This window comes from Neofelis nebulosa, chromosome 7, assembly GCF_028018385.1.
Source record: "Neofelis nebulosa isolate mNeoNeb1 chromosome 7, mNeoNeb1.pri, whole genome shotgun sequence".
Lineage (NCBI taxonomy): Eukaryota > Metazoa > Chordata > Mammalia > Carnivora > Felidae > Neofelis > Neofelis nebulosa.
Window position 1 is genome coordinate 149961420 of NC_080788.1, and position 7166 is coordinate 149968585.

At 42.6% G+C, this 7166-nt stretch overlaps 1 pseudogene; it reads right to left on the bottom strand.

Annotated features, from left to right (window-relative positions):
- Window positions 1-5168: 5168 nt before the first annotated feature.
- On the bottom strand, window positions 5169-5728 carry LOC131518068 (immunoglobulin heavy variable 3-30-3-like; annotated as a pseudogene).
- Between the last annotated feature and the right edge of the window lie 1438 nt (window positions 5729-7166).

Below are 7166 nucleotides of genomic sequence, written 5' to 3' on the forward strand. Positions count from 1 at the left end.
CACACACACACACACACACACACACACAAATCGAATAGATGATGCTAGATTCCTAGATCCTAGGTGTTTTTTGGTTTGGGTGTTGAAAGTGTTTTGACAGATATGAGAAAAAAAGGGAGGGGAGAAAAAAAAAGGACATCATTTGATAATTGGAAACAATGAATACACTGAAGTAGACTAAAATGAGATGATGGGAGTAAAATAAAGTTTGAAAAAATTTACACAAAATTAAAAAATATAGTAGAAAAAAGGAAAGAAAAATATTTTTAATAAAAATTAGAAATGAATGTGATTTTTTTCTTTTTCTGTATTCAAGGAAATGAAAAAGAGGAAAAAAAAGATAAAAAAAGGAGAAAAAGGAAATCGTTTGAAAATTCAAGAAATTGAATACATTGTAGTAGACTAAAACAAAATGATGGTAGTAAAATAGAACTTGAAAAAATTTACAAAAAGCATACAATATAGTAGGAATTTGAATAAAAATATATTTTTTAATTTTTTTTCAACGTTTTTTATTTTTATTTTTGGGACAGAGAGAGACAGAGCATGAACGGGGGAGGGGCAGAGAGAGAGGGAGACACAGAATCGGAAGCAGGCTCCAGGCTCTGAGCCATCAGCCCAGAGCCTGACGTGGGGCTCGAACTCACGGACCGCAAGATCATAACCTGGCTGAAGTCGGACGCTTAACCGACTGCGCCACCCAGGCGCCCCTTGAATAAAAATATTTTTAATAGAAATTGAAGTAAAATGAAGTTTTTCTCTTCCTGCATTCAAGAAAAACCACACAAAGAAGGGAAAAAAAGAAAAAAAGAAAAAAAGAAAAAGAAAACTGTTTTGAAATTTGAAAAGGGGAATACACTGAAGTAGACTAAAATAAAATCATGGAAGTAAAATAAAATTTGAAAAAAATTACACAAATGTAAAATATATAGTAATAAAATAAGAGAAAAATATTTTTAATAAAAATTGTTAATAAAAATGAATTTTTTTCTCTTTCTGCATTCAAGAAAAAGAAAAATAAAGAAAGAATATTGACTAGATGAACCTGCTAACAGATTGGAGTAGGACTGAAATTACTTTGTTATACCCTAGAGGTAGCGCTTTATAGTCCATAAACTAAGCTGACAGTGAGGCTTGTGTTCCTGAAGAGCCCAGGTGGCCCAGTTGGGAGGGGCTCAGTGTAATGGCTCCACTCTCCACTAGATGGTGCTTCTAGCCCCCTGGGGTGGATTGTTGTGGTGCTTGTAGGTGCATATGCGCTTGCACGGGAGAGGTGAAAATGGCGCCACCCAGCTACCCACTCTGTTCTCCTGGATAAGCAATCGCACACCTGTCCTCTGTCTTCAGCTCTCTTCCACTCCCCGCTCCTACACATTCCGTGTCCAGGTCCCAGGCCGCACCTCTCTCCCAACTCTCTCCCAAGTTTTGTCTCAGATGTGGCGGTTTCCCTGGCCCCTTACTTCCAAAGGACTGTGGATTGACCTGTTCTTCCCCTCTGTGGGAGGGTCCCGTGGAGCAATGGCCAAATAAGCAATGTCCAAATATCGGCTGCACGCAGGAATGTTTGCTGAACCCTGCTGCGGCCAGTGCCCTGAGACTTTGGCCAGGTGCCAGCCTGCCCAAGAAAAAGTTCTCCAGAGAGTGTAGCAGCAGCGTTTCAGGGAATATGGAAAATCACACCACACGTCTGGCAGCAGGCTTCACCCTAACTGACCTTGTTCCAGCACCAGCAAATGTGGCCATTTTCTTGGGTCTTCTGGGACCAGGTGGCTTCCACAGTCTCTACAGAATGTCCACCAGCAGTGGAACCACTTTTCCCCATGTGGCTCAAGAACCTCGTGAACCCCACTCTGTTCCTGGGAATTCACCTTTCCCAACAGAGCACCGCCAGGTATGGAGCTGCAGAGTTGCAGCCTTTGCTGCAAATTTAATCCTCTCCTTTCTCCTTTCTCCCTTTTTAGTTTAGTCCATGTGGCTGTTTCCAATTTTCCACTTTCTCTCCAGATGCTTTTGGGGAGGGGTGCTTTTCCCGTATTCTCCCCCACTCCCCAGTCTCCGTCCTCTCTCTGCCCGCAAAAGCACCTCCCTTGCCGTGGCTTCTTGCTCCCCAAGGCCACCTCTTCATGCCACGTATTTGCTGAATTCTGTGGTTCAGGTTGTGCAGATTGTTGTGTTAATCCTCAATAAGTTTTCTAGGTGTGTAGGATGGTTTGGTGTTGGTCTGGCTGTATTTCATGGACGCGAGACACACAAAATCTTCCATGCTGTTCCGCCATCTTGTCTCGTCCCCCAGTGACTGCCTAATTTTCATTTGAGCATTTGAGGATATCATGCCACTCCCTTCTTGCCTGCAGTTTTCTGTGGACAGTTCTGCCATAATCTTTTTTTATCTTCCCATATTCTTTAGCGAACTCTTCTGTCTTCATGCTTACAGGACTTTTTTTATTTGTGTATTTTGTGAACTTTACTATGTTATGTCTCAGAGTTGGCCTGACATTTTTTAATGGGAGTTCTCTGTGACTCATAGATGTAGACGTCTGATTCCTTCACCATTTAGTGGAAATTTTCCACTCTAATGCACTCAGATAAAACTTCTCCCCTTTTTTCTCCCTCTTTTCTTCTGGGACTTCTTTGAAAACAATTTTATTACACTTTATGGAGTTGCTGAGTTCCTTAAGTATATGTTTGTGATGCAATATGTTAATTTTCCTCTTGTTTCCTGCTTCATTACTCACATAATTTTATCTTCTAGTCACTTACTCAATCATTTGATTCTCTCTGACTTGAGTTCATTATATCCAATCAGTTTCACATCTCAGTTACAGCATTAAAAGAATTTCAGCCTGACTGTGTTTTAGGTCTTTTCTTTCTGCAGTCAGGGTATCCTCATGTCTTCTAGGCTTTCCTCAAACACAGCTAGTATCCTTATGATAGTTTTTAAAATTTCTGTTTCCTTATGATAGGTTTTAAATTCAGTTTGAGGCATATTATTTATATGTGTTTTAACTGTATCCCTGGAAATGTCCTTTTATCGTTTTCTCTTTTAGAATGAATTCCTCCATCTATGTGCATGTCTATGTCTCTGCTTTCTTAAGTTTGTAGGAAAATCTTATGTTTTCTGTTTCTAGAGTAGTGTCTTTATTGAGAAGTGTTACATACTGTTGAGAACTTGATATTTCTGGAAGAATTTCTTGCATGTGCCATGTGCACTGTGCTGTCGTGTATTGACTGCTCTGTCCCTCAGGTCAGTCTTCTGCAGAGTTTCTCCTTGCCTCCAGTGGGGAGGTTTTCAACTTTGTCCATAGTGTTATGAGTTTTATCTAGGTGATTTTGGTCTGTTTATTAAAAGAGGCTAATTCTATCTCCCCTATAGGTGAAGCTATACCTCACTATATGGTCAGTAGGCTTGGTGCCTGTGCGGGTATATGGTGGTGTTTGGAAGGAGGGGCGCAATGCTGGTCTGGGTTCCAGGCACTCTCTCCCTAGTAAGGGAGCACCTAAGGAAGGCAAGGGGGGTATAGCTTGGTGACAGTGGCTTAGATTCTACTGGGAGGTGCTGTGCTGTTCACTGAATTCTGTCCATGCTGATTGGTGGGAGGACGTATTGGCATCAGCTCCCTCTCTAGTCCCTGGAGTTGGAGTTCCCAGCCTACCCTGCGCAGGAAGCTCTCACACAGAGAAAACAATCTGTGCTTGTGGATCCCAGGCTTCCTTCACAACCCTGCCTTCATCCTGTCTGTGTCGAAACCATTGGCCCACCTGGCATCTCAGGGCTCTTATGTTTTATCTCAGGAGCTCTAGCTGGGTTTGAATACACCAAATTGTATGAACTCAGTATGACAGTGATCTCACTGATCCTCTGGGAGAGCATCTCGCTATGCTGTGGTTGGAGCTGGTTATCCCAGAAGGGCAGTTGCATGAACACTAGGGCTTGGAGTTCATGGTGAAGAACAACAAGAAGCAGCGTCCATTTAGCTGCTCTCAGCAGAGGCTCCTATGCTAATGACCAGGGCAGTGCAACGGTGCCTGTCAGCTCTCCTGCCCCATGAAAATGCACTCCAAGAAGGTAACTGTCTCACCCGATATGACTCAGGGATCCTCAAACTGTAGCACTCCCTATGGGCCACGGGGCTGCTTCTCCCCAGGAGCACTGCTATGCCCACCAGGTTCCACCCCAATGATGGCATGGACTTCTAAACCTTCAGTCTTTCAGCTCTGCGTTTACAGAAGGTTGACTTGTCTTGATTACCTTTATGTGTCATCTTGACTGCGTCATGGGCACCCAGTTTCCCCACTGTTTCTGTGGATGTCTGTTAACTATTCCAGAAGAGACTGGCATTTCCACCCATGGTTTCTGTCTCCCTCGGCATCACCCACTCTATTAAGGTTCTGAAGAAAATCTGATGCAGAGGGAGGAAGAATTCCCTCATTTTTACTTCCCATGTGCTTGTTTGAACTGGAAAAGTGGTATCCTCTGGCCCTTGTTCTGAGAGTTACATCATCAGCTTTCCACGTTGTGAGACTAGAGAGTAGTTCAGAATTAGATGGGAATTACACCTCTGGGTTCCTGGGTCTCCAGCATGTGAGAGTGGAAACTGGGGCTTATCAATGTATTCAGTCATGTAAACCAATGTGCTTTGGGCCCTGTGCCTCGGGAGAATCCTAATACATGGAGATGAATTATCTCTTCTTTAGAGGAATTGAATAAAGCTGTAGCTCATTTAAAGTCCTGAGTAGCAACAGCCAGGAGGGAAGTGTCATGTTGTTTTATTGGGACAATGGCTGGGTGAGGATAAGGAGGAGCTGTGGGATCCTGTGGTCCTGGCTGCACTGGGAGTGCATCTGGGACTCCTGTAAATGTTCAGCTGTTGTGCCTCAGAATATCTGTAATTCACTCATATTGAGGGACAGGAGTAAGCAATGCAAAGAACTGTGTCTTTTGTGCACGTTAGTGTAGTTTTCCTATGACAAGTATCTAATTTAGACAGTTAATTGGTAAGCACAGAATCCTGTGTCCAGAGAGCCTCCCTGGGGAAACTGCTGTGTGGAGAGGAAGCCCCTGATCCTGACAGGAAACCTGCCTGTAACCTCCATCTGCACCTGCCTCTGGAAACACAAACCAGAATTGTGCATAGTGTGTGCCCCCCTGGTTGTGCTGATCCCCTACTTCAGGGAGGTTTGTGTCTGGGCTTCCATTGGGGTCCCCTCTCTGTGTCTCTTGCACAGTAATATGTGGCTGTGTCCTCGAACCTCAGGTTGTTCATCTGCAGATATAGCGTGTCCTTGGCATTGTCTCTGGAGATGGTGAATCGGCCCTTCACGGAGTCTGTGTAGCTTGTGCTACTTCCGTCATATCTAATATAAGCGACCCACTGTAGCCCCTTCCCTGGAGCTTGGCAGACTCAGTCCTTGCTGTTGCTACTGAAGGTGAATCCAGAGGCTACACAGGTGAGTATCAGGGACCTCCCAGTCTTCACCAGGTCTTTCCAGACTCCGCCAGCTGCACGTCACACTGGACACCTGCAGACACAAGACATCTTGGTCAGGAAACTGTCACACATCCACTGGTTCTCACTCATACCCATTCACATACTCAGTGTCTCTAATTCACCATGAATTACCTTTCAAAAAAACAACGAGGAAAATCCAGCCAAGCACAAACTCCATGGTGAGGTGTCTGTGTTCTGTCCTGATCACAGAATGGGAACACCTGGGACTCCTGGGGCTGGGGCTCCTCTCCCAGCTGCAGGCTGCAGAGGGCACTACAGAGGGCTACAGAGAGGGCACTATTTGCATGTCCTCTGACATATATATCAAGATTTAGACTTAGATTTGATTCTTTAAAAGTGAACGACAGGGTTGGGGATGCATTTCAACATTAGTTTGTGTGGATGGTGCTGTGAAAATATGAATAATTTTAATTGGTGAGCTCAGGTATATTTGCAGGCATGTGTGCAGTTTTACATGTCTTTCATCAACATTGGTCATTTTCGCTCTACAATTATTTTACATCCTTTTTGATATTAATCCCAAATACTTTTTTCTGTGAAATTTTCATTTCTACAATTTTGTTATTTGTTTTGCATATATTTCCACGCTGGTGTGTAGAATCACGGATGGTTTTTTTTTTATTTATTTATTTATTTATTTATTTATTTATTTATTTATTTATTTTTGTTCATTATGTATCCTGCACTTTTCCTGGGGGAAAAGTGGTTTTAAAAACTGGTCCTAATATTTTTTGTGGTAACTCTAGGCTTTTGTTATGTTTAAGATCATGTCATCTGCAAACAGGTAATTTTTCTTCCTTCTCACTGTTTTAAATGTCTTTTATTTCTTTTTTTTGCCAAAGTTTGTGAGTACTTCTTCCAATTGTAGGAGAAGAATGCTTTTCCCTTCTTCTGGGGTTTCACCTGGTGGAAGGATTCAATTGACATAAGACTGATCTAAAGGGGAGTATAAATTTCATTTTGCAAGTGCATGGCCTTCCTAATGATATGACACCCAGAGAATGTACAAAGCAGGTGGCACTTGTGACTTTCAGACAACAAAACATTGGATTTGGCAAGAGTTAAGGCAAAGGTGTGGGTTTGGGGGTATTTAATTAGTCAACAAGCAACTAGGTTTGTTTTCACAGCCTTCTTGTCCCTGTGTTCCTTATTCTGGTGCTAAGGATAGTTCTTCCCTCCTGGAACAGGTAAGGGAGTTTTCCCAGGGGAGATTTATTTCGTGCTGTCAAGGGACAAAGGATGGTCTGAGTGTCCTTGGACTGGCTGTTTCTCACGTGACTTTCATCCAAATCATCAATGTGACACGTTGATATGGTTTGAGGCAGCATGTTTATTCTTCACGTTATTATGTTGAATACTTATGTTGGGGGTGATCATCATTGTCTGATCTTGATGTAGAAAGAATGGTTTTCATATTTTTCTGTTCAATATGCTGTCAGATGTCGGCTTTCATAGTGGACATGATCATCTGGAGGTAATTTTCTTCTTTTTTTTTCATTAACATGTTGGTTTTTTTATTTTTTTAAATTTATATCCAAATTAGTTAGCAAATAGTGCAACAATGATTTCAGGAGTTGATTCCTTATTGCCCCTTACCCATTTAACCCATTCCTCCTCCCACAACCTCTCCAGCAACCCTCAATTTGTTCTCCATAT